Genomic DNA, 27,820 nt, shown 5'->3' on the forward strand with positions numbered 1-27,820 from the left:
TATTCTCCTATTATTTCTTTAAAAAATTTTTTCCTTTAACGTTTATTTATTATTGAGAGACAGAGAGACACAGAGCATGAGCAGGAGAGGGGTAGAGAGAGGGAGACACAGAATCGGAAGCAGGCTCCAGGCTCTGAGTCATCAGCCCAGAGCCCGACGCGGGGCTCGAACTCACGCGAGATCATGCGAGATCACCCGAGATCATGACCTGAGCCGAAGTCGGACGCTCAACCGACTGAGCCACCCAGGCGCCCCTCTTTTTTTTTTTTTTTTTTAATTTTTAAAAGTTTATTTATTTTTGAGAGAGAGAGACAGAGTGTGAGCGGGGGAGGGGCAGAGAGAGGAAGACACAGAATCCGAATCAGGCTCCAGGCTCTGAGCTGTCAGCACAGAGGCAGATGTGAGGCTCGACCTCACGGACCACGAGACCGTGACCTGAGCCGAAGTCGGAAGCTTAACCGACTCAGCCACCCAGGCGCCCCTCCTATTATTTCTTATTGGATCATCACAGCAACCCAGAGGTTGTCAGAGTTAGCAACCTACACGCCATAGAAACTAAACTCATGCATGTAAACCATTGGCCAGAGAGCAGTTAGAATTCCCAATCTCTTGCTCAACACTTTCAGTAAAGACAGGCATACATTTTTTTTTTTTTTTTTTATCAGATGCTATGCAGGTGGAGTTCAGGCACCTCCAGGGTTCCTCTTATGCTAAAGGTTCTGGAAAAGTCCCAAGAGCACCCTAAAATCCAAAGAAGACGTTTACCGAAGCATGAGTCACCCTAAAACACCTACTTCGGACTTTGAGGAAGGGACTAATTTTCCCTCTGTCGTCAGGTACACAGCAGCAGCCTTTGCAAAGCCCCGCCAGCAACTTGTCTATTTATACTTTGTTTATTACCTTAGGTGGCTGTACAGCTGTGGATTTTTGAGGACCACACGAGGCTGCTGTGAGTTAATAATCCCAGACAATCACAGGCTCTCTTTTCCTCCAGGGGTGTGGCTCTTCGTTTACAGAAAGGAAGGCTGAATCACAGAATGGAAAACGGTGACACACAGCCCATCTCTAGCAGAGCGGGAAAACAAAAGTATGGCCGTTCTCTGCTTCACCTTGAGTCGGCATTGTCTTTAAAGGTAGACTTTGATCCCAAACTTGAGTCCTTTTCCATTGCGACGCTAACTCGAAGGACAGGATCTCCGGGTCTCTGTGGATGATCTCCCTGTCTCTGCTTGAGAGAAAACAGGTAACAGCGATCTGGTTCCTATGCAATTTAGGGAGGGCAAGGGATCGGTTTCCAGCACGCACAAAAGCGAGGTAAAGTGAACGATGATGACAAAATGTATGATAAGTAACCATCACGGCTCACTTACAGCTGTATGTTAGGTGCTGTAGGTGCTTTGCCGGTACTCATTCACTTCATGCTCGGATCAAACCCTCAAAGGGAGATGCTGTTATTTTTTAATTTTTATTTTTTTTAACATTTACGTATTATTGAGAGACAGAGAGAGACAGAGCACGAACAGGGGAGGGGCAGAGAGAGGGGGAGACGCAGAATCCGCAGCAGGCTCCAGGCTCCGAGCTGTCAGCCCAGAGCCCGACGCGGGGCTCGAACTCACAATCTGAGAGACCGCGACCTGAGCCGAAGTCAGATGCTCAACCGACTGAGCCCCCCGGGCGCCCCGGGAGAAGCTGCTACTCCCCGACTTTGCAGTTGAGATAGCCAAAGTTCAGAGAGGCTAAGAAACTTGTCCAAGGCTGGTAATGTCCTCATCTCTGCCCTGGAGATGATTAGGAACGTAAGTTTTGGCATCTACGATCGCAGTTTTAGTTGGCCGGGCCCATACTGGTCCATTTGGTGGCTTTGTGCTGATGAGAAAAAGCGGCTCCCTCAGGGCAGGTGAGCTGATGGCTCCCACTTGGCAAGCGGAGGCAGGACGAAGTGTGGGCAGAAACTCACTTCTCTGCCCTGGGTGTCCTTGCATAGGGCCACCCTGTACGCCTGCGGGGGTGCGTGGCTCCCGCACATGCTAGCTCTGAGACCACGAGCGGCACCCTCCGTGGCTTTGAGTCTCTGTTTCTTCGTTTAAAAATCAGGATGATGCTACGTCACCTCAGACAGAGGCCGGTGGTGAGGGTCCGCACTGAATCTACCTGGCCTGTGGGAAGAACTAAGGAGGCAAAAGCAAACATGAGATGGTTAGATTGCACCTTCTGTGGGGTCGTAAACTCCTTGGCAACAGGAAGGAGTCATTTAGAGACTCGTTTTGAAATGCCATGGACTGTATATCACAGGAAAGGCTGTGGTGCTTCCTAAGAAGCAGATCATGTCTTCCATTCTTTTTTATTTTATTGTATTTTATTTTTTATTTTTTAAAATTGACATCCAAATTAGTTAGCATCGAGCGCCACAATGATTTCAGGAGTAGATTCCTCAGTGCCCCTGACCCATTGAGCCCATCCCCCCTCCCACAACCCCTCCAGTAACCCTCAGTCTGTTTTCCGTATTTAAGAGTCTCTTCTGTTTTGTCCCCCGCCCTGTTTTTATATTATTTTTGCTTCCCTTCCCTTATGTTCCTCTGTTTTGGCTCTTAAAGTCCTCATATGAGTGAAGTCATATGATTTTTGTCTTTCTCTGACTAATTTCACTTAGCATAATACCTTCCAGGTTCATCCACGTGGTTGCAAATGGCAAGATTTCATTCTTTTTGATTGCCGAGTAATACTCCATTGGATATATAGACCACATGTTCTTTACCCATTCATCCATCGATGGACACGTGGGCTCTTTCCATACTTTGGCTACTGTTGATCGTGCTGCTATAAACATGGGGGTGCATGTGTCCCTTGGAAACAGCACACCTGTATCCCGTGGATAAATGCCTAGTAGTGCAATTGCTGAGTCGTAGGGCAGTTCTATTTTTAGTTTTTTGAGGAACCTCCAGACTGTTTTCCAGAGGGGCTGCACCAGTTTGCATTCCCACATGTCTTCCACTCTTACCATTGAAAGATGTTGGTGCTTGAATCACTTTACAATTAAGCTGTGTTCCCAGGAAACTGCCTTCTTTGGATTGCTGCCTTGAATGCACTATATTGAAGTAACAGGGTCAATAACACTAAATTTAGGAATTGTCTTCAGAACGGCTTTCAGTGAGTCTGAATCCTTACAGATATTATGTGGGGTGCTACACGCGAGAGTGTGGGAGTATCAGACGGCCCCCTGTACATTGCAGAGCCGCCCCTTAATAGCTGTGGGATTTTGGACACATTTCTTTTTTTTTTTAATTTTTTTTTTAATGTGTATTTATTTTTGAGAGAGAGAGAGAGACAGACAGACAGACAGAGCATGAGCAGGGGTGGGGCAGAGAGAGGGGGAGACACAGAATCCGAAGCAGGCTCCAGGCTCCGAGCTGTCAGCACAGAGCCCGACTCGGGGCTCAAACTCACAAACCGCGAGATCATAAGCCGAAGTCGGACGCTCAACCAACTGAGCCACCCAGGCACCCCTGGACACATTTCTTAGCCATGCTCTGTATTAGTTTCCTCTTCTGTGAAATGAGGATAATAACAGCCTCTCTCATAGACCTATGAGGGGTAAATGAGAAAAATCATCTAAGATGTGTCACATCATCAGTGGCAAATAGTAAGTGCTCAAAAAATGTTAGCTGGAGGGGGCACCTGGCTGGCTCAGCCGGTGGAACATGCGACTCTTTTTAATTTTATCTGAAGTTCATTTGTTTATTTTGAGAGAGAGAGAGACAGCACAAGAAGGGCAGAGAGAGAAGGGGAGAGAGAGAGAATCCCAAGCACTGTGACAATGCAGAACCCGATATGGGACTCAAACCCACAAACCGTGAGATCATGGCCTGAGTCAGAATCACGAGTTGGTTGCTTAACCTACTGAACCACCCTGAACCCTTGCTTTATAGCAGTTTGTACTGGCTCCCAAAGGTGGGTTCTAATTAGCTTAAACTATTTAGAGTGGTCCATTTCTTCTTATCAGTGATTAATTTATGTGATATATGACATCATTGATATATGACATCATTTTGGGCAATGAGATTTGAGGGAAAGTGTGACAAGGGTCTCAGGGAAAAGGTACTTTCTTCGTAAAGAGAGGCTCAAGAAACTGAAGAAAAAAAGAGTAATTTCTCTGCCTCTGGATGTGGTTGTATGAAGACGTGATGGCTGGAGCCATGCAACAGTGCTGCAAACATGAGGGGGACTGGCTTGGTAAGACCAGGCCCATCTGCTGGGGTTTGTAGAACAGAAAGATGGTAGGGGTGCCTGGGTGGCTCAGTCGGTTGAGTGTCTGACTGTGGCTCAGGTCATGATCTCATGGTTCGTGGGTTCGAGCCCCGCGTTGGGCTCTGGGCTGACAGCTCGGAGCCTGGAGCCTGCGTCCGATTCTGTGTCTTCCTCTCTCTCTGCCCCTCCCCCTGCTCATGCTCTATGTCTCTCTCTCTCTCAAAAATAAATAAACATTAAAAAAAATTTTTAATAAAAAAAAAAGAACAGAAAGCTGGTAAAAACCCATGTTATTCAAGAGGCCACTGAGCTGCTGAATTAGCTGAAGCTTCTTCCAGTTCTTCCATATTTTTTTTTTTTTTTGTCAGTGGACAGAGTCCATACTGCTTCTCTCTTTCTTTCTTTATTTTTTAATTAAAAAAATTTTTTTTAAGTTTATTTATTTTGAACGCAGCACAAGTGGGGGAGGGGCAGAGAGAGAGAGAGGGAGAGAGAGACTCTCAAGCAGGCTCCCAGCAGCCAGCACAGAGCCTGATGCTGGGCTTGAACTCCTGAAACCATGAGATCGTGACCTGAGCTGAAACCAAGAGTCTGTCGCTTAACCCATGGAGCCACCCAGGCGCCTCTATTTTTAAATTTTTATTAAGTTTATTTTCATTTATTTTGAGAGAGAGAGTGTGTGTGGTTATGTACGTGAGGGAGGGGCAGAGAGAGAAGGAGAGAGAGTATCCCAAGCAGGCTCCACACTGTCAGCATAGAGCCCATCTCGGGGCTCAAACCCACGAACCGTGAGATCATGACCTGAACTGAAATCAAGAGTCAGACGCTTAGGCTACTGAGCTATCCAAGTGCCCCTCTTTTTAAATTTTTATGAATTTTTTATATTTATTTATTTATTTATTTTATTTTTTTTTTTTTTTTCTTCTCCTTCTTCTTCTTTTTCTTTTTTTAAATGCCTATTTTTGAGAGAGACAGAGAGACAAGGTGCGAGCCTGGGAGGGGCAGAGAGGAAGACGCAGAATCGGAAGCGGGCTCCAGGCTCCGAGCTGTCGGCACAGAGCCCGACGCGGGGTTCGAACTCACGAAGCGTGAGATCGTGACCTGAGCTGAAGTCGGACGCTCCACCGACTGAGCCACCCAGGCGCCCCTTGGACTTTTTATTTTTAAAGTAGTCTCTGTGCCCAGTGTGGGGGCTCCAACCCACAACCCCGAGATCACGAGTTGCACGCCAGACTGGCTGAGCCAGCCAGGCGCCCCTCTTTACTTCTCGACTGCCTCATTCTGTAGCGTGTAAGGTTCATGAGAGCAAGAACTTTTTGGTTCCTGTTGATAGATAGGTCTAGCTCCCCATAAAGTGCCTGGTTCACAGTGGTTGTGTTCTCTCTCTTTCTCTCTCTCTCTCTGCATATAATGAATGTATATACTCTGGTGACTGAGTGCAGAATTAACTTGGTTCAAACACACCTGACTTTGAACTCTGACCCTGCCACTTGCTAGCAATGGGGTCCTGCTGGGCCTCTACTTCTTCATCAGGAAAATGTTTTCCCAAAACCTGTCTTGGGGTGCCTGGCTGGCTCCGTTGGTCGAACGCGCGACTCTTGATCTCACGGTTGAGGGTTCAAGCCCCACATGGGTGTAGTGGTTGCTTTAAAAAGAATCTCTGGGGTGCCTGCCTGGCTCAGTTGGTTAAGCAGCTGACCCTCGATTTCCAAGTGGGTCACGATCCCATGGTTTGTGAATTCAAGCCCTGCGTCAGGCTCTGTGCCGACAGCACGGAGCCTGCTTGGGATTTTCTCTCTCCCTCTCTCTCTCTGCCCCACCCCTGCTCGCGCTTTCTCTTTCAAAATAAATAAATAAAATAATAAATACAATAATAAATTTAAAAAGGGATAAAATAAATAAATAAAAATAAAAGAAGTAAACAAATTGGGGCGCCCGGGTGGCTCAGTCAGTTCAGTGTCCAACTTCGGCTCAGGTTCCTGAGTTCAAACCCTGCGTCAGGCTCTGGGCTGATGTTCAGAGCCTGGAGCCTGCTTGGGGTTCTGTGTCCCCCTCTCTGTCTGCCCCTCCCCTGCTTGTGCTCTGTCTGTCTGTCTCTCTTTCTCTCTCTCAAAAGATAAATAAACAATAAAAAAAATTAAAGTAAGGAAATGAAACTTTAAAAAGTATTAAAACAAATCTTCACAACAGCCTGCCGCATCCCCGAGTCGTTCGAGGTGTTCGAGACCAGGGCTAAGGAGTGCCAAGTTCTGAGGTGTCCTGGGGCCCCACACCTGCTCGGCAGGAGCATGACTGCTCAACGGGCAATAGTTAAAGGCGCTTGCCCTGGACCCAGGAGTCGCCGTCTTTGCTTTTCCCAAAGTGAGCGTTTTGAAATATTTCATCGGGCAAGATGTGGGAGAATTGAGAAAAAGATGTAAACCTAAACAAATATCTCAAAACTGCCGTCGGCCCAGGTCAGCGGCAAGAAGCTGTGTGCATTCCGCACAAACAGATGTTAGCACAGGGGGTGTTGCCGCAGCGTGGGGCCATCGGCCGTCTGCACCGCAAATCTTGGAATTCCTCTCAAGAAAGGCATTGCTGTCTCTCCCCCCCCAACCCCCCCACCTCCCCAGGTTGACCAGCAGAAACACTGCTGACAGCAATGAGGGGAAAGGATTATCCCACTGGGCTATTTTTAGCTCCCCCTTGATGTCTTACATTTCACATTTTGAGCTTGTTTGCAAAGTTCCCTTCCAACCCAAATAAACCAGGTTCAGTAATGGAAGGATGCAGGTTACTGCTTTCTGATTCTCCAGGGAGCAGGCAAGGAAGCCAGGTTCCCTGTGGAATGTTCTGGGAGGGTGTCGGCCTCCGAGAGGATCCTGTAAGAGGCCAAGCTTCCTTCAGCACCCAGCTTTCTCCGGCCCCCCAAGATAATCCTCTGGACCATAATCTTTCGGGACTTTCTATTCAGATTCCATAAAATCTGTCTTTGGATTTTCCTGTCCCCTGCTGGGAGTATCACTGCCATACCTGCTGAAAGAAAATACACCATTTTTATTCATTCATTCATTCATTCATTCTGCAAGTCAGCAAATAATTATCAGGTGCCTACTGCGTGCCAGATACTGTGTTCAAGAGTCCCTGTTTTCGGGGCGCCTGGGGGGCTCAGTCGGTTGAGTGTACGGTTTGGGTCATGATCTCACGGTTCGTGAGTTCGAGAGCCCATCGGGCTCTGTGCTGACAGCTCAGAGCCTGGAGCCCGCTTCGGATTCTGTGACTCCCTCCCTCTCTCTCTGCCCCTCCCCCGCTCAGACTCTTTCTCTCTCTCTGTCAAAAATAAATAAACATAAAAATTTTTTTTTTAAAAAGTCCCTGTTCTCATGACACCTCTTTCTTTTTTTTTAATTTTTTAATTTTTTAAATTTTAAAAAAAATTTTATTTTTTATTTAACTATTTAACTTGTTTTATTTTTTATTTTTTTTTAATTTACATCCAAATTAGTTAGCAACATGGCACCTCTTTCTAATAGGAGAGCTAATCAAGCACTAATAAGTAAAAAAAAAATTTTAAATCAATCCCAAATTGAACAGAATACTGTTATATTTATTCTAATTACAATGAATAAAATAACTATTATTAATACACGACAACCTCAATATAGGACTTATTACCTGCTGGGTCGTATCCGAAACTCTTCACATACCAACTCGTGTCATGCCATTTATAAAATAGGGGAAATTAAGAAACCAAAACGTAAGTATCTTTAAAAAAAAGTTTTTAATCTTTATTTATTTTGGAGAGAGAGAGAGAGAGTGAGTGGGGAGGAACAGAGAGAGAGGGAGACACAGAATCCAAAGCAAGTGTCAAGTATCTTTTAAACGTCCTACGCCCGGTTTACTAACCAGTGGGATTTGAAGGTCAGCCGCGTGGATTTTAGAGTGCATCTCGACCCCCTACCACACACTCCCTATGATCTTGAAGACAGCACGTTGAACAAGTGACAAGGTGGAGTCAGGACCTGCCACGTCCCGTGAAGACGTCAGCGGGGTGATGACGGGGACTTGGCTTATGGATGGGGAGGGGGCCAGGCACAGACCGCAAAGATAAGAAGGGGTCAGAGGAGAGCCCTGCAGGTGCAGAGAGAGAACAGCAGATGCAAACACCGGAGGCAGGCAGATAGGAGCCAAGCAATTTCAGGCACGGCGGCAGGCTCACGTGACCGGTGGGTGTGATGGGGACAGGCCTATTCTGGGGACCCGAGGGTGCACAGGTAGGCAAGGGGATCTAATTCAAACACCACTCCTGGAAGAAAGCTGCTCGATGAATCGTCTTGCTCAGGCTTTGCGTCGGCTCGTGGGGGCTGGCCTTTGGGGCACCGCTCCAGGAGATGCAGAAAACCTGCTTCACATCATCTCGTGGTTGAAAACCTTTTCGAATCTTTCCTTTCTGACTATCTGAGCATAATCGAGTCTCTCCGGAGTGATTGGTGGTCTGCCCTGGGCGATAGCTCCAGACCCGGTGACCTAAGATTAGCTCTAAAGAACTTGTAACGGTTTGCACCACACTTAAACGCTAACCTCAGGACTTCCCCGAAGCGATGTTTTCTTGGTTGTGGTTTAAAGACAAATTCTGAACCCCAGGTTATTTTCCTAGTATTTCTCTCCGTCTCTCTCTCTCTCTCTCTCTCTTTTTGAAGTAGGCTTCACACTTAGCGCAGAGCCCCACGGGAGGCTCGAACTCACGACGCTGACATCGAGACCTGGGCTGAGATCAGGAGTTGGAGGCTGAACCAACTGAGCCACCCAGGTGCCCCTAATTTACATGATTTCTAAAAATGGGGCCCAGGGGCCAAAAATAGGAAGAAAGGAAGGTGAACTTCATACAGTTGGTTTCCAGTGAATCACGATTTTACTGTCAGCTGTGTATGCTTCCCGAGCGGGGACTCCTTGTGGACCTCTGGCTGTCACAGGCAGGTAACAGGTGTGAATGCAGGCAGGAAAAAAGATAGCCCGGCCGATGACCAAATATTTTGCAACGAAAAAATTACGCACTGGCCCTGCTTGGAATTGATGTAATTGGTTAATAGTCTGAGGAGAACAGCTGGAAAACATTGGCCGTACTGACAGCCCATTTTCGTTGCTCTTCAGAGGGTAATATCTGGGGATTTTCACAGCACATTTGTTAAGAGGAAATGAAGAGTCCGGGCAGCCTGAGTGAGAATCCCCAGATTCCTGATTCTCAGCTATGTGACCTTGGGAAGTTACTTAACATCTCTGTGCTTCCATTTCCTCATTTGCAAAATGGGCATGAAAACAGCAGCTACTTTTTGCAGGGTTGTCCTGGGGATAATTGATACATCAATTCATAACTGATTAAACTGATCTAAAGAAGGGGGGATGCCTGGCTGGCTCAGTCAGTGGAGAATGTGATCCTTAGTCCTGGGGTGATGGGTTCAAGCCCCACGCTGGGCATAGAGCTTACTTAAAAACAACAACAACAAACAACAACATAGTGATGTAAAGAAGTTAGCTCAGAGCCTGGTATAAGACCTCAATAAACATTTCTATGCGGTTTTTTTTTTTTTCATGTTTATTTATTTTTGAGAAAGAGAGAGACAGACAGACCGAGCATGAGAGAGGGAGGAGCAGAGAGAGAAGGAGACACAGAATCCGAAGCAGGCTCCAAGCTCCGAGCTGTCAGCGCAGAGACCCACGCGGGGCTCGAACTCACGAAGGGTGAGATCATGACCTGAGCCGAAGTCAGACGTTCAACCGACCGAGCCACCCAGGCGCCCCTATATGTTTCCTTTTCCATCTCACCCCTTCTGGCCCTCCGTCTGTGGCTGTAGCACTGCTGTCCCATGGCACGTCTCTGGATGACCTCGGGAGGGGGTGGAGTGGTGATCTCAAGGTCCACAGAGCAGCAACCAGGGAGGCCCTTGCAGAGAATTGCCCCCTTACAGAAGGGGCGTTGCCCAATGGCAGGGTTTCTGTCGACATTCTGGGACAGATGATCCTTCGTTGTGGGGCGTCTTGTGACCTGTAGGGTGTTTAGCAGCATTCCTCGTCCCTACCTGCCAGATGCCAGTGGTACCCCTGTCCCCACAATTATGACAGCCAGTTGTCAAGTGTCCCTTGGGGGACAAACTACATGATACCTTTTAGCTTTATTGTTAAAAACAATATTGAATTATATACCCTTATCGCAGGGCAAAAAGAGAAAGAGCAGAAGAGTGAAGGATGAAAAGGGGAAGACGAGGGACGGAGGAAGGAAGGAAGGAAGGAAGGAAGGAAGGAAGGAAGGAAGGAAGGAATTGTACACAAATGGGCAGAGTAAAACCAAAACAAATTAGAACAAAGCACTCCTATCTATCACTACAAAAGTTTTATGAAATACCCTTGAAAACTAGTCTTCTTACGTCTGAATTTATAGATCGAAATATCCGTGGACCCAACCATAGCACGGATACTAAGAGCAAAACCTCCTAGATCAGCAATGATGGGGGGCGCCTGGGTGGCTCAGTCGGTCAGGTGTCCAACTTCAGCTCAGGCCACGATCTCACAGTTCATGAGTTCGAGCCCTGCACCGGGTTGTCTGCTGTCAGTGCAGAGCCCGCTGTGGATCCTCTGTCCCTCTCTCTCTGCTCCTCCCTCGCTGGTTCTCTCTCCCTCAAAAATAAATAAATAAATAAATAAAAATAAATTTAAAAAAAATGATAGACTTGAATCTGAGCTATGTGACGGTGGCCACGATACTTCACACCCCCAAACCTCAGTTTCCTCATCTGTAAATGGGAGTTACCATCGTACCTAACTCAGCACAGTGCCTGCAACATTCACTTATTGTGGGCTCTTCATATTTGCAAAAAATATTGCCAAGCACAGTGCTTTCCACAAATTAACTCAAGTACTGATCAAATGACCCTACGAATAACTACTGTTTTGTTCCCATTCTGTGGGTAATGGACCTGAAGCTTAGAGAGTAATGTTGGGGGTAGAGGGCTGGTAGGGGGGCGGCCGCACAACTAGGAGACACGAAAGCAGGCAAAGAGCATGGCAGTCAGCCCTCTCAACCGTTCTGCTCTCCTCCCATCTTGTTTGCTTTATATTATTCAGAATTCTTTTTTTTTTAATTTTTTTACATTCATTTATTTTTGAGAGACAGAGTGAGACAAAGTGAGAGTGGGCGAGGGGCAGAGAGAGAGGGAGACACAGGACTGGAAGCAGGCTCCAGGCTCTGTCAGCACAGAGACCGACCCAAGGCTCGAACTCAGGAACCTCAAGATCATGACCTGAGCTGAAGTCCGACGCTCAACCGACTAAGCTACCCAGGCACCCCTGTAGAAAGCTTTTTAAAAGTTTTTATTTCAGGGGCACCTGTGTGGCTCAGTCGGTTGAGCATCAGACTTCAGCTCAGGTCATGATCTCGTGGTTTGTGAGTTCCTGCCCTGCGTCAGGCTCTGTACTGATGGCTCGGAGCCTGGAGCCTGCTTTGGATTCTATGTCTCTCTCTCTCTGCCCCTCCCCCACTCATGCTCTGTCTGTCTGTCTCTCTCTCAAAAACAAATAAACATTAAAACAAAAAGTTTTTATTTCAATTCCAGTCAGTTAACATACAGTGTTGGAGAAAACTTTTTTTTTAAATTGGAGAATAATTGACACACAATACAATATTAGTTTCAGGTGTAGAATGTAGTGAGTTAATATTCACATACATCATGGAATGATTACCCCAGTAGGTCCAGTTATGATCTGTCACCATACAACTTGTTACAATATTATTGACTATATTCCTTACGCTGTACATTACATCCCCATGTCTTATTTATTTTTGTACCTGGCAGATTATAGTCTTCCTCCCTTCATTTGCTTTATCCATCTCCCCACCCCCTCCCCTTTCCACGTTGTCACAGATGGCAAGATCTCATTCTTTTTTTTTTATTAAAATTTTTTCAACGTTTATTTATTATTGAGAGACAGAGAAAGACAGAGCACGAGCAGAGGAGGGGCAGAGAGAGAGAGGGAGACACAGAAGCCAAAGCAGACTCCGGGCTCCGAGCTGTCAGCACAGAGCCGGATGCGGGGCTCGAACTCACAAACGGCGAGATCACGACCTGAGTCGAAGTCGGAGGCTTAACCGACGGAGCCACCCAAGCGCCCCGATCTCATTCTTTTTGATGGCTGTCTACTATTCCGTTGAATATATCTACCACATCTTCTTTCTCTGTTTGTCTATCGATGGACACTTGTGTTGCTTCCTGCCATGCCTTGGCTATTGTAAATAAAGCTGCGATGTAGGTGGGCTTTCAGTGTTTTCGTCGTAGAAAACTTTTATTTTTTGTATTTTAAAATTTTTTACATGTTGATTTATTTTTAAGAGAAGGAGAGAGAGAGAGAGAGTACAAGTGGGGGAGGAGCAGAGATAGAGGGAGACAGAGGATCCGAAGCGGGCTCTGTGCTGACAGCAGTGAGCCCAATATGGGGCTTGAACCCATGAACCATGAGATCACGACCTGAGCCGAAGTAGGACACTTAACTGACTGAGCCACCCAGGCGCCCTTTGTTGTAGGAAACTTTTAACGGAGTACAGACGTCGACTACAAAGTCCATTTTCATGACAGATTTAACCTCACATCGCAGATGATTAGCTCACTTGGAGAGGCGCTCTCGGGAAATATTATAAACTCCTTTCATGTAAAAGATAAGAAACACAGCCTATTAGGTCAGCCTCTACTTGAATTTAGATCTTAAAAAGCACATTAGCTAGAAGCCTCGACTTTGCTGAACAGAGATCAGACATGTGGTTCTAGAATTTACCGTATGTAATGTAAGAATATGGTAAATTAGTAAACATTAGTATATCCGAATCCTTTAAAAGTACATGTTTGCTTACCCTTTGAGGGTCTTACCTCTGCTGATAGGAAGACATGAATTTTTGACGATGACATTTAATTTTTTAGAAAGTTGTATTAGCTACAAGGCCTTGCATAATCTTGCTCCTACGCGGTGTTGTGACATAATCTCATCTACCACCGTCTAGCTGCCACAGGAGACTTTCTGACGCTCACATACAAGCCCTTTCCTACCTCAGGACCCTTGCACGTACCGTCCCGCTGCTTGGAATGCTAGTCCTGCGGACCACGTATCAGTGGCCGGGGCCTCCTTGAATTTCTGTACACTCATAATTTCTCCAGATGCCTTCTCCCAGCCCCTTCTTTTTCATTATCTGCTCTCGCTTTTCATAGCATCGTCACAACCTGATTTATCTTTACCTTTTAAATTGTTTATTGCCCATTTGCCCTAAAAACACAAGCTCCTTGGCAAACATGTTTGTGTATCCCCAGGATCCTGGCACGATATCTTGCGTACAGCAGGTGCTAAATAAATAATCTCTGACTTTGTTTTTGACTCTGTGAGTTTACACATAGGTGACCCACATTGGGTTGCGATCACCTTTGATTCATAGGCAACTGAATCTTGCTTATTTCCGGTGGCCAAGGGCTGCCTTCTTTGGCGTGACAGCACCAAAGCATTTGTCGTCTTGTGCAGCATGAGTGGGAAGCTGAAATGTCAGGTGACACCAGAGAAAGTATCGGTCATGGCAGCTCCTTGGACATAGACACATATTAAACATTCAGGGCGTCAGTAGAGGGCTGGCTCGTAGAGAATTCCATCCTTAACACATGACAAGTTGGGGTTACAGTCAAAGTCCACTTAGCAAATGTTTATTCTACCACACACTTTTCTTTTGTTTCCTGTAAGTATAGCCTCCCCCCCTTCCAGGATTTGAGGTTAGAGAAACACGAGGAGGCTATTAACATATCAATGGAGGGATCGCTTCGGAATCTAGAATTGGGAATAATATTTGCATCTCGAGCTCAGAAGCCGCCCAGGCAAGCCTGCTCATTGATTGCCTTTAATTTCCCCTTAAAACAGTGCCTGTTTCCGAATAAAAGATTAATACTGGAGGGCTCCGTCTGTCGCGTGATTTATATTCAAATGCTGCCTCCTTTCCTTTCAGGAGCACGATGCATACGCGACCCCACCCCTGAGCCGTTTGCATTCAGTTCCTCCAGAAAGATAGCTGCTGGTCACCAAAGCCTGCCGCTTAATTGAATTTGTGTTTGTCCCCTTGATCTTCACGCTGACAAAAATGTGGGGTGGGTGGGATGTATCCAGAAAAACCAGACCTGAAAAACACAGCGGATCGCTAGGAGACGGAGCTGAGGAAAGAGATACAAAGTGCACTTGACAAAATGAAACTCAGGGATGCCATTTGGAAGGTGGGTCTGTGCTGTACTTCTCTTTGCGTTAGGCATTACCAGCTTCTCCAGTATGGCCCCAGTAGAAACAGGGCGACCGAAGAAGTAAACTACTACTCTGGCTTGGAGCCCTTCTCCCATTTTTGTCTTGGCTGGAATTTCCATGTCGTTTTGGGGAAGAAAAACCCATGAGGAGAGGGAAGATTTCTGTTTTGTGGGAAGTTTGGAAACCTCTTTCTATAAATGAATGGATGTTAATAATACCAAACATCACTACTGGCAACGGGTTATCAAACGGCTATTTTTTTTAACCATGGCACTAACCGCCTTCTAGTCTTTATCTTGTTGGATATGGGCCCCGACACCGTGAGGAGGTCCTGCCAATATTCCCATGCAGACAAGGCTTGGAGAAGTGCTGTCCAAGTCTGTAAAGACGCAGAGCCAGACTGTGAAGCTGGGTGCATTTGATTCGAAAAATCTAAGGAGAAGCGGATGCAGGCAGGTGTGCCTCCAGGTACGTTTATTTCTTTCACGTGGCAGACGGAGGAAGTGTTAGCTTTTCAGGCAGGCAGCCAGTTGGGACTAAAGGTCTTGAGCTTTGAATCCTAGGTGTGGATCCCGTTAACCTTGGCTTACCGACTAGGCACCACCATGTCCCATGGCCAGGTAGGATTCCTAAAGGCAGGTTTCTCGTAACGTGTTGACTTTGGTCATTCTACGTGGTCACGTGGTGACTGACGACACAGCAGAGATGCCCTGCGCAGAGAGGGAAGCTAGGTCGGTAAGAATCGGAATATGACAGTGACCCAGAGCAGAACTCCCTCTGACCCCGGCCGACAAGGACTACATCCCAGGGACTGATCGAAGGAATGACACTCCCAAGATGTCACTCACTGAGAAGTTCACAATTTTGCTCTGATCTTGGATAAACCCCACGATGCCCAAGGTTGGAGCTGCGTGTGTGAGAGGCAGCCACTGTTTCCTGTTTCCCTCCTTGGTGGGGGGCACGTAGAAGAGTTTGCGATCTAGGGATCACAGTCGAGCTAGAATCAAGGCGCTGGTAGAAAGAGTGAGATCAGATTTGGGAAGCTTAAAAGGGAACGTGCCTGCTTTTCTAGTTTGGGATAATGAGTCCTAACTCCCTAAGTTTGTGACTCTCTGTACTTGCCATTCACCTTTCCATTGATTGCTTCATGGACTCAAACCGGAAAAAAAAAAAAACAAAAAAAACAAAAAACAACCCAAAAGCAAAACGAGATATTGGTGGAGCTTTGCTATGTGTAGCCTCTGTTACAGATACTGGGTCTAAGACAGGAGGAGAGACCAAGCTGTCAACAGATAACTAACACAGAACAAATAACTCCACAAATAATAACTTAACGGCCATTTTGATGCATGCTTTGAAAAGAAATGAATACAGGATGCAGACTCTATTTGAGCTGCATCTAAACCTCTGTTTATACGTCCTGTCTGCCTGGGGTCCCTTTTCTGTTTCCTTCCCTGCAGCATGTTGCCTAAACTCGTAGACTTACTGTTCAACCGCAGGGTTTTGAGTCCTATATTATCACTCCGTGGCTGCGTGACCTTGGAAAAGTTACTGAACCTATCTGAGCCTTAGGTCCCTTAGGTGTAGAGTGAAAATAATACAAATGCTTCCAGAGTTATCATTAGCACCAAATGAGATGATTTAAGTAAAGCACTTAGCCTCCGAAACAGGCACAGAGAGGGCGTTCATTAAGTCTAATCGTTGTCCCCGGTCTCTGAATGTGATAACCGTGTTGTTTTCCCTCCCCCGGGGCTGAAAGGCACCAGACTGCTTGCTTAAGATGTGACGAGGAGGGGGATTTAGGCAAGAGGGTCCAGAAGCCTGGACCCTGCCCAACAGCTGTGTGTCCTTGGGCAAGTCAGATGGCCTCTCTGGGCCCCCGTTTCCTTCATCCATAAAGGGAAACTCATAAATCTACTGGAGAATTCGAGTTAATTTAGCTCAGTAAGTGGCAGCTGCTATTATTCTGACTTCTTATTACTGTTTGACTCCGTGCAAAACATAATAATGCCCGACTCTGCCTTTTAATCCCACAGTTTGGGTGGTGTTTATGCATCAGTCTACAAAATGAGATTTTGAAAATCTTTCTCCATAAAGTGAATTGTCTTTACCCCTGACGCTTCTCCTGAGACCTCTTATTCGGTGAGTGAATTGACAAGAGGGGTGTTAGATAAGGGATTTCGTCCTTCAAACACTTCCTTAATCTCCACAGTTGCCATGGAATTTGTGTCGTTTTTGCTTGGGCGATCAGATTACGTTTCATAAACAATATCCCCTATGTTTAAAAATCTTTAAACGGCCACTTGTAAGCGGCTTGACGTGGACTACAGTTAATGCCTTGTTTGACTTGGCTCTTCCTTTGTCCGTGGGGCTGACGGTCAACTGGTTATGCCAGCGCTGGACTCCGAAGCAGAGACCCACGTTTTCCAGAAGCTTCTTGCTTGAAATAGTTCCTTCGTTTTCAGCACATCAGCTATCCCTTGTAACTTTCCAGCGATGGGCATTTTTGCTGCTTTCGTAGATTTCTTGTTTTCCCCGGTATTCACCCTCAGTGTCCTTCTCCCGGCACTTTCCAAGTCAAAATTGTCAGCTCACCTGACCCGTCAGCACCCTGGGGCCACTGGGGAGAAGTGGGTATCTTAAGGTGCGTTTGTCACTGCAATTTTCACTAAGTTTTAATTTTCAAACTGAGGGATTAACCCCCCTTTTGTTTGGGGCGCCTGGGTGGTGGCTCAGTGGGGTAAGCGTCCGACTCTTGATTTCGGCTCAGGTCACCATGTCACGGTTCGTGGGTTCGAGCCCCGTGTTGGGCTCTGTGCGGACAGTGTGGAGCCTGCTTGGGATTCTCTCTCTCTCTCTCTCTCTCTCCCTCTCCCTCTGCCTCCTCCTGTTCTTTCTCTCTCTTTAAATAAGTAAACATTTAAAAAAAAAAGTCTCCTTTTGTTCATTGGAGCTCGTGTTTATGGGCTTCTCCCGTATGTGACTCGCTGGATCTGAGCTATCCACTTAATTCTCCAGTTCCCCTCTCGACAGCGTCTAGCGGGTTCTACCTGCAAAAATGTGTCCCCCCCCCCCCCCACTCCGCTCCCACTACCGCGATCCGCTCTCAACCTACCTGCTTCGTGCTGACTCTCCTCGATCCATCGCTCACAGAGCAGCCCTAACGGCTCTGAAAAACGCACAGCGGATCATGCCAGCTCAGTGTTGAAAACCTTTCCATGGGTCCCCATTGTACTTCAGGCAAAAATGAAAATTTCTCTCCAGGAGGTCTGGCCCTTGCTCCCTCAACACATGGATTCCAGCCACCCTGTTCCCTCTTGGAGCCACACTCCCCTCCTCTCTCCTGGACAAGTCAGACTTGTCTTGGCCTCAGGGCCTTTGCCCTTGCTTTTCTTTGAGCCTCAAGAGCCCTTGTCCCAGACACTAGCTTGCCGGGCTCCCTAGTACCTGTTAGCTGTCAGCAACACTGGCCTGTCCTCCGAGAGCCTTCTCTGGCACGGCCTGTCCCTGCCCCAGCTCAAACAGCTGCCCTGGTCATTCTGTCCCAGAGCACCGAACAACACGTGGCATTGCCGTTTATTTGTTTATTCTGGCTTCGTTTCCTCTATTTCCTTCTAGAGCAGGCTGGAGCGAGCTCTGAGCCTCAGCCCTACTGACATGGGGGGCGGGCTAACTTTTCGTTGGAGGGACCGTCTTGTGTATCGTGGGGTGTTTAGCTGCTTCCGTGGCCCGCTAGGTCCTCCCACCAGATCCCAGTGGCACTTCTCCTGTGCCCCCCACTCAACCCCCCGCCCCCGACTTGTGACAACTAAAAATGTCCCCAGACATTGCCAAATGTCCTCTGGGGGGCAAAACTGGTCTCAGTGGAGACACGCCAGTCTAGAATCTGAAGTCTTACCTTGGCCTAAAACAACGCCTGGCACAGGAATGAGTAGGTAGGAGTTTACTTGTTGGAGCGAAAGAGCGTTCTTACCAGGTACGGTAGGTGATCCCGTCTCCACCACACAGAGCTGCGGAGGCCCCGGAACCCGCGTGACCTGCCTGGGGACACAGCCGACAGGTGTTGGAGCTGGAGGCCACCCAAGGCCGTCAGACATCTAAGTTCAATCTCTTTGCTTCAGGCCACGTGAACACGCAGCCAATACGATGATAATGCTTTCTAGGCCTCTCCTTATCAAGCACGATGGAGTGCCACCATCAATGGCCTCAATTTACCCTACATTCTGTGCAGGAGAGACCATTCTCAGCACATTATTCAGCGGATTTCATCTACTTTTTACCTAGTGCTGAGAAATAAAAATAGTGTTTTGACATCTGGTAGCAACACCTTCTTACAGAGAGAATTATTGTGGTTGTAAACACGTTGCTAGCTCTTTAAAACAATTCAAGCTTTGGAATAGTTGTCACGTCCACATGGTTTGAAAAGAAAACCGTATAAAGAGGAATATAGTGAGAAGCCCTATTCCTGTTTCCATCGGACCCATCCTCTGATTCCTTTTGATGAGTTTGCTGGGTGTCCTTCAGGGTTGTCTCTTCGTTTTTGTTTTTTTCAGATTAAAAAAAAATTTTTTTTAACATTTATTTATTTTTGAGAGACAGAGAAAGGCAGAGTATGAGCAGGGGAGGGGCCGAGAGAGAGGGAGACAGAAAACCCGAAGCAGGCTCTGGGCTCCGAGCCGCCAGCACAGAGCCCGATGTGGGGCTCGAACTCACGGACCGTGAGATCGTGACCTGAGCCGAAGTCGGATGCCCAACCGACTGAGCCTCCCAGGCACCCCTGTTTTTTTTTAAGATTTTATTATTTAAAATTGTTTTTTATTTTTTAATTTTTTTTTAAAGTTCATTTATTTATTTTGAGAGAGAGAGAGAGAGTGGGGAAGGGCAGACAGGGAGGGAGAGAGAGAATCTGCACGGTCAGCACACAGCCTGACGTGGGGCTCGGACTCACAAACCGTGAGATTGTGACCTGAGCTGAAACTAAGAGTTGGACGCTTCACCGACTGAGCCGCCCAGTGGCTCCTTCCTTCTTTTTTAGAGCTGCAGAATACTCCACTTAGGATCACAATCAAATGTATTCAACCAGTTTTCTGTTGCGGGGTATTTGGGTTGTTTCTTTCTTGTCTGTGATGAACAGTGCTGACACGAAGAACCTCGGTGTCCATTATTTTCCCGAACCTATCGGAGAGACACGTGTGCGCATGAGCCGGTAGGGGCAGAGAGAGAGGGAAAGAGAATCCCAAGCAGGCTCTGCGCTGGGGTTCGGTCTCATGAACCGTGAGACCGTGACCTGAGCCGAAACCAAGAGTTGGATGCTTAGCTGAAGGAGCCACCCGGGGGCCCCACCCCCTGTTTTTTTAAGCGCTCTGCCATGGTACATCTGTTAAAGGCTGTTGGGCAACAAATAAACAAATCTTACGTTAGCGTTCAAAAAAAAAATACAAGTAAACCTGCCGAACGATGTCTAGGCTTCTGTTATTGTTACACATGTCTTTCTATGTCATTAGAACCAGCTCATTTTTACTGTTTATATTTTCTCTTTTGCTAAAGGTTAAAGCAACCCACCAGTTTGCCTGAAAGCTGTTTACACCGGGAAATGTTAAGGGTAAGCTGGCCACACGCTTGTATGATAGCCCTTCCTGCCAAGTGCCCAGCCCATGTTGGGAGGGCTTGCATTGCCTGTTAGCAAGAGGACCTGTCTCTGGAGATGGGTCTTTTCAAGTTGCTCAAATTCCTAGTGGGGCTCCGGTCCTGATTTCTTCCACCTGCTTTTCAAAACTGCAGGTGACTTCTCTCCCGGGTGCCTTGGTTGGTTACGTCTGCCATAGGACATCCATCGTGCCTGAATTCAGCTTCTTCACTCTGCTTCCCCGGGGCCATTTCCCTGTAACTTGCTTGCATGCTAATTTCCAGTGGAACACTTTTTTTTTTTTTTTTTTTTTAACGCGTGTGACTCAGGACTCAGGCTCAGTGCAGCACTTAGGTGTGCGTGAGGGAATGCTAAAACGTTCTGGCCAGAGGAGAACAGCATGGCCACGAAGAAGCTGAGATCATATGCTGGGCTCAGATCATGGTGTGTATGTGTGTGTGTGTGTGTGTGTGTGTGTGTTGGATGGCTACAAATTTATTTGGGGACTTGTGGAAAAAGGTATTAAAACAAACAGCCTCACGAGGAATTACTGCCGTGCAGGGCAGTGTTACATAGATTGGTGAATCTTTATGTATTTTGACATGTGTCAGTCTTGCTGGCTTTGGCTATGATCTACACTAGGCACTGACTCAAGGTTCTTCAGTGAGATGCATTAACCTACCAAGTCAGAAGGCATGATGGTTGAGATGGGCCAGCAAGCTATGACCCACGGGGCCGAATCCCATTTACGTCCAGTTTTGTAACTTAATGGTCATGTGGGGGCTGCATATTTGAGCAGGATTTTGCCAGGCAGGTTGGGGAGGAAGAACAGCCTCGCATGGGTTGGCAGACTACAGTCTGAGGGCCGAATGAGGCATACCGCCTGTGTTTGTAAATAAAGTTTTATGTGAACACAGTCAGACCCCTTTGTTAAAGTATTGCCTACAGTTGCTTTCGCTCTGCAGAGGCAGAGACCGTATGGTCCCCCAAGCCTAAAATATTTGCTGTCTGGCCCTTTACAGGAAAAACTGACCCTGCCCACCGCTAGGGTTGGGATTAAGCACTGAAGCTGTGAATCAACAGCTTGCCTTCCAATCTCAAGGCTACTTGTTTCTGCGTAACCTTGGTTACATACCTATAAAGTGGAAATATGAATATTCCTGGGTTGCTGTGAGAAGTAAATTCAATAATTATCATGATTCATTTTAATGAAAGACTTCCAGAGTTTTTCCCATATTCTTGATGCCCTGGATTATAATCATGCTGGATCTTTTCTGTCGTTATAAAATTTAAACGTCAAAAATATTTGAGGAATTTGGGCTGCCACCCTTCTCGTTCCAGGAATAAAAGATCCCGAAATGCTTGCAGTGTATTTTCGGTATATTTGATGTTGATTAGTGGAGCCCGTGGCTGCTTAGGAACTGTCCATTGGTATGTCTTTGGTCTAGTTGGGATCTCGTTTCGGTTAGAGACTAAACCATTAAGGTATACAGGTGAAATTTCTAGGGCACAAACAAACTGGTATGAGGGGATCAAGATTCACAGTGGTCTCCGTAGAGTCAAATAAAGGATTTGGAGGAAACAAGAGAATATTTACCAGGGATTGATGTGGATTCTGGCATCAATTATTTAAGTCTGGGAATTGGGAGACTTGGCCAGACAGCAGTTCCTGGGAAGTAGATCTGGGGCTTCTAGCTGGCCACAAACTCAATTTGAGCCAGATGTATACAGCTGACGAGGAAACAGTCTTAGCCTGCATTAATGGAGTCGGTATACGCCTTGTGGGTTCAAGGAAGGTAAAGCAAGAGAACAACTGAAGTGAGCTAGACAGCCCACATTTGAAGAAGCAACGTTAGTTATGGAGACAAATCACACGTTTGAGTGGAGATGTTGCCGAAGTTGTGTAGGCTGAGGGGGAGCTGGAGGCATAGTCAGGCTGTTGAGTAATCTGGGAACCGTCATACTGAGGAAATGCCTGAAGGTTCTACGGATGGTTCCCAGGAAAGGAGATGACCACAAGGGAAGAAAGGGAAGAAAGAGCTTTTCAAAAGCTCTGAAGCTGCTTTGCTATCTTTATTGGGTTTTGGGGGGGAGGGTGTGGGGGGGGACCTTAAGGAGATAAATGGGAGGTACTCAATTTTGAGGGTATCAGCTCAGCTCACACTTTCCCCGCCCCTCCCCCTTGCACCCAAGCTCACAGTTGCAAGTGAGAAATCCCTGACAGCCATGTTTGTTCATCACAATCCTGCCTTCCTGTTGATAGCTGATCGGACAAGGGAGGGGGGCCTGCTGGAAGCCAGAGGTATCGGATTCTGTCTCTGGGGAATTTGAGATTTACCTTGAGGTACTGCCAGGCAGTCTGTCCATCGAATTGGACCTGTAGTGTGTCAATCTGGGGCACCTGAGCGGCCATGTGCCAACATGACAATGGAGTAGCGAGAAAATCGATCTACGGAGAGAAAAGAATGAGGCAGCCATGCCGAGAAGCAGAGGTGGAAGACAGCGGGTCTTGCCTGGCCGGATTCTTTCCAGCTTCCCATTTCTTGGTTTCAGTTCTCCCTAAAGCCTAACTGCCTTCCTGGACATGGGCTTCACGTGATATCCTATGTCCTTGTTATAAATGTCCCCTTCTTACTTACGCTAGGTCCACTGGGTTTCTGCGTTTGTAACTGAAAGCGCCTTAACTCCTTCCGAGTGCCGCAGAAAGTAGCTCAGTGGGCAGAAGACATCATGGTAAATCCTGTCCAGCCGTTGAAAGAGTAGCCTCGGGAAGGAAGGATATTTCTGTTTCTGGGATCATTCAAATAGAAGCTGAATGACCAGAGAACTGGGAGTCACTTGGGTTGGGCCGGGCTTGGTTTTCAGGAGGACCTGGAATTGATTCTGGGCTCTGCCACTTTCTACTTGGGGCAATGTTCTTCTTAACCTTTACCGACCCCACTTCTTCTGTAGGATGCAGACAATAGACCGTATGGAATTGCAGTGAGGACGAGACGGCCTCGTGTAGAGTTTCCTCTTGCTGCTGTAAGAAACGGCCGCGAAATTAGTGACTTAAGACAGAAAAAATGTATTCTTTTATGATTCCGAAAGTCGGAGACCCCCAAGGGGCCTTACTGGGCTAAGGCCAAAGTGTTGGCAGAGCTGTGTCCCTCTGGAGGCTCTAGAGGAGAACCCACTTCCTTGGCTTTTCCTGCTTCTAGAGACCAAGTGCATTCCTTGACTGGTGGCCCCTTCCTCTGTCTGCATGCCCCGCCCCTGCAACCCCTCTTGTCTCACACTCCTCTGGCACTGACCTCCGGCCTCCCTCTTTCACTCGCAAGGACCCTGTGGTTACATTGGACCCATCTGGATCATCAGAGATAATCTCTCCATTTAAAAATCCTCAACTTGGGGCGCCTGGGTGGCTCAGTCGGTTAGGCATTTGACTCTTGATTTCGGCTCAGGTCACGATCTCACAGTTCGTGAGTTCAAGCCCCACGCGGGGCTCTGCCCTGATGGCACGGAACCTGCTTGGGGTTCTGTCTCCCTCTTTCTCTGTCCCTCCCCTGCTTGCCGTGTGAAAGAAATAAGAATAAATAGATTTAATAATCAATCAATCAATAAAAACAAGCATTAAAAAAGAAAGCTTTCTTGAAGCAAAATGAATGAATAAATGAATAAATAAATAAATAAATAAATAAATAAAAACCCTTCCTTTAATCACATCTACAGCATTTCTTCTGCCATACAAGGTACCCTAGGCACGGGTTCCAGGATTAGGATGGGGACACCTTCAAGGAGGCCATTCTTCTGCTCCCCACGCCTAGTGATGCAAAGAGCTAACCTTTATTGAAAGCCATCCACGCCTTGGGCCCTGAGCTCCATGCTTTTAGGCAGATGGTTTTATTTTGTCACTACAGTTCCGGGAGATGGACCTAGAAAGGTAAAATTATTTGCTCTAGGTCACCCAGCTGGGCAGCGGCACTGCAAAGAACTGAGACTCCTCATTTCACTCCGGAGCCCTCCTTCGTAACCACCAGTGACAAATGGCAAACCCACAGGCCTTACTTCAGGCGGGTGGAGAGTCTGCGGTAAACGGGGAGGCCTCGCGCTGTCTTACGGGGGCAGTGGTTCCAGAACCCCAGCCCAGAGGCGCCAGTTTTCCAACAGATGCCGTACGTTGGGTTGTTCATGTGAAACGTCCCCGTTTGGAAATGCCAGAAACCAACCCAAATATTAAAAAAAAAAAAAGAAAAAAACGTGGTGCAGCCACGTAATACAGGCAGATGGGTTCATCTTGCTGTACATGACCAATGGGAGCTATCTTCAATGCTATACTATTTTTAAACATTTTTTATTTTTTTTATTTTTTTTTATTTTTTATTTTTGGGACAGAGAGAGACAGAGCATGAACGGGGGAGGGGCAGAGAGAGAGGGAGACACAGAATCGGAAACAGGCTCCAGGCTCCGAGCCATCAGCCCAGAGCCTGACGCGGGGCTCGAACTCACGGACCGCGAGATCGTGACCTGGCTGAAGTCGGACGCTTAACCGACTGCGCCACCCAGGCGCCCCAATGCTATACTATTTTTAAAAAAATACTTGAAGCTATGTGACTCATCATAATGGTTAACAGTTATGTGGCATTTATTGTATGTCTGGCATGCTGTCACAGGCTCTGCTGTCTTATCGTATTCACTAGGACGTTCTTTTTTTTTTAACAATTTATTTTTTAATTGGCATCCAAGTTAGCTTCGAGTGCAACAATGATTTCAGGAGTAGATTCCTTAGTGCCCCTGACCCATTGAGCCCATCCCCCCTCCCACAACCCCTCCAGTAACCCTCTGTTTGTTCTCCATATTTAAGAGTCTCTTCTGTTGTGTCCCCCGCCCTGTTTTTATATTCTTTTTGCTTCCCTTCCCTTGTGTTCATCTGTTTTGTCTCTTAAAGTCCTCGTATGAATGAAGGCATGTGATACTTGTCTTTCTCCGACTGACTAATTTCACTTAGCAGAATACCCTTCCGTTCCATCCACGTAGTTGCAAATGGCAAGATTTCCTTCTTTTTGGTGGCCGAGTAATACTCCATTGTATATACAGACGACATCTTCTTTCTCCATTCATCCGTCGATGGACATTTGGGCTCTTTCCACACTTTGGCTACTGTCGATCGTGCTGCTATAAACACTGGGGTGCATGTGTCTCTTCGAAACAGCACACTGGTATCCCTTGGATAAACACTTTCCACTAGTCTGTTCTCAATGAAGAATTTAACTCCTTGCCTGGGGAATTACTTTTAGTTTTTATAGGCTTTTTGTTGGCAAGTTGAAGACTTCTATGGAGAGTCTGAAAGAGTAAAGGCTCAGTGGATCTTGGTTTCTGAACCTGGCTCCAGCATGTGTGACGGTGGGCAAGTAAGTGAATGCACCTTGCCAGAGTTACGTCTTCATCTGCGAAATTTGTTCCTAGTTCTCTCGTAGGGCTTCTGTGACGACATGAATGTAGGTAGAAGCACTTACAAATACTGCTTGTGATTCATAGATAATTCACCCCAAGAACATAATCAGCAGGCTCTCTTGTAAATAAAAATTGGCGATTCAAAAACACAACGCGACACAAACACAACACAAAAACCCTTGAGATGAGAGGCAAAGTTTTCAGCTAGAACTGGGCACACGTCAGGGCTCAGGGCTGTACGGGAGCCTCCACGGCACAACTTCAACGGCCCTGAAGCAAAGATGAACACGTGCTGAGTGGAAGTTGCTGGGGTTTTACTTCAGGGCCCCAGGCAGTGCCTCCTTGAGCTTCTACTCCCTTGGAAAGATCCGCTTTCAACAGCGGACACAAATCTGAAATGGCAGTGAAGGCCGGGTCTCAGGGCCTCTGGGCGCTAGCTGCCAGAGTGGTCGCTAATTGGACGGGCTTAGGACTTCTTCCTTTTTGAGGTTCCATTTCCCACCCGGCAAAATGGGCCAAATCGGAGGAGCTTACGTAATCCGTGATCGATTCTGTTATTTTTTAAAAAAGGCTAAAGGGGCACCTGGGTGGGTCAGTCGGTTAAGCCTCCAACTCCCGATTCTGGCTCAGGTCTTGATCTCCCGGTCCATGAGATCGAGCCCCGTGTGGGGCTCTGTGCTGATGGCTCGGAGCCTGCTTGGGATTCTCTCTCTCTCTGCCCCTCCCCGCCTTGTTCTCTCCCTGTCTCAAAATAAATAAATAAACCTTAAAAACAATTCTTTTTTTAAAAAGACAAACTAAGAAGACACAAGGAAGCTCCTTGCCAGTGTATCTTAGAAGTTTTTATATTTTCTTAAGTGGTTTCTGTTTTGGAGAGTGGAATGGTGGTGACCAGGGGCTGGGGGTATGGTGAAACGGGAGACGTTCTTTACCATTACAAACTTAACAACTGCTAGAGAAATAAATCCTGGAGGTCTAATACACAGGGAGGTGATTATAGACAACAACACTGTTAGAAACATCAAGCTTCCTTAGAGACTGGGTCTTAATTATTCCCACCGCAAAAAAAGAAGCCTTAATTATGAGTCGTGATACAGGTGTTAGCTAAGGCCACCATGGCAGTCACACACGCCATATATTCATTTATCACGTCGAAATGTTGTGTGCCTTAAACTTACACAAGGTGATATATTTCAGTGTTTAAAAAGTGGCTTCCGTTTTGAGGTATCTGGACACCGGGAAAAAAAACGTAAGCCGAACTTTGGTAATATTTATGTTTTAAGAGTCAAAAGTTGGAACAGGTGAAAATGAAGTTTCCCTTCCTCTCTCGGTCACACCACAGTTACAGGTTTCTAGTATGTTCTTCCAGAGGTGTTCTAGGCCAGCGGTTCTCAGCTGGGGAGGAGTTGAACTCTTGGGGACGTTTGGCAATATCTGGAGACAGTTTTGGTGGTCACAGCTGAGGGAGGGGGGCCACTGGCATGTGGAGGGGGGAGGCCAGAGATCTTATGAGGCACAGGACAGCCCCCCATAGCAAAGAACTGCCTGGCCCCAGATGCCCCTAGGGCTGAGATTTAGAAATCCTGCTGCAGGCATAGATGAGCAAATACGAGTGTTGAATCATTATGTTGTACACCTTCTGTCTTTTAGGTGACCTAGCTTCAAGCAATTACACGCTGCAAGCTAATTCTAATTGCCAGCCATTCATTTTTCTTTCTTTTTTTCTTTCTTTTTTTTTTTCGATGTTTATTTATTTTTGAGAGAGACAGAGGGAGAGCATGTGCAGGGGAGGGGCAGAGAGAGAGGGAGACACAGACTCGGACGCAGGCTCCAGGCTCCAAGCTGTCGGCACAGAGCCCGATGTGGGGCTCGAACCCACGAACCGCAAAATCACGACCCGGGCTGAAGTCGGATGCTCAACCGACTGAGCCACCCAGGGGCCCCAGCCATTCATTTTTCGGCAAATATTTGTTCTTCGTGTCGGGCACTAGGGCGGGGTCAGGGGGAGAAGAACAAATCCTAGTGTCTACCTTCAAAGGGTACTCAACGCACAAGAGACAAGCCCAGGCACAGTTTGCACGACAGTGCGATAAATTCTGTGAATTTGGCTGGCGCAGAAAGTCACTTCACCCAGCTTTTTGTTTTCATGTGGGCCCTGGGTGTGTCCGATCTTCTAATTTGTCAAAAAGTCCCCGGAAAATAGATTTTTCTGTGACAGCTCCT

The 27,820-nt window shown here is 47.0% G+C and overlaps 1 long non-coding RNA gene and 1 other non-coding gene across 3 annotated transcripts; both read left to right on the top strand.

Moving 5' to 3' along the window:
- The first annotated feature begins 372 nt into the window (after positions 1 to 372).
- On the top strand, positions 373 to 27,820 carry LOC131485961 (uncharacterized). Of its 2 annotated transcripts, XR_009249110.1 has the most exons (4): positions 373 to 1,243; positions 16,575 to 16,680; positions 20,086 to 20,140; positions 27,248 to 27,820. It is a non-coding gene; the product is annotated as an uncharacterized LOC131485961 (long non-coding RNA). The 2 variants fall into 2 exon arrangements; XR_009249109.1 differs by lacking the exon at positions 27,248 to 27,820 and having other exon boundaries at positions 20,086 to 20,240.
- Positions 4,283 to 4,367, top strand: TRNAH-GUG (transfer RNA histidin (anticodon GUG)). Its single transcript has one exon. It is a non-coding gene; the product is annotated as a tRNA-His (tRNA).

Source organism: Neofelis nebulosa, chromosome 9 (genome assembly GCF_028018385.1).
Source record: "Neofelis nebulosa isolate mNeoNeb1 chromosome 9, mNeoNeb1.pri, whole genome shotgun sequence".
In the NCBI taxonomy this organism is placed as follows: Eukaryota; Metazoa; Chordata; class Mammalia; order Carnivora; family Felidae; genus Neofelis; species Neofelis nebulosa.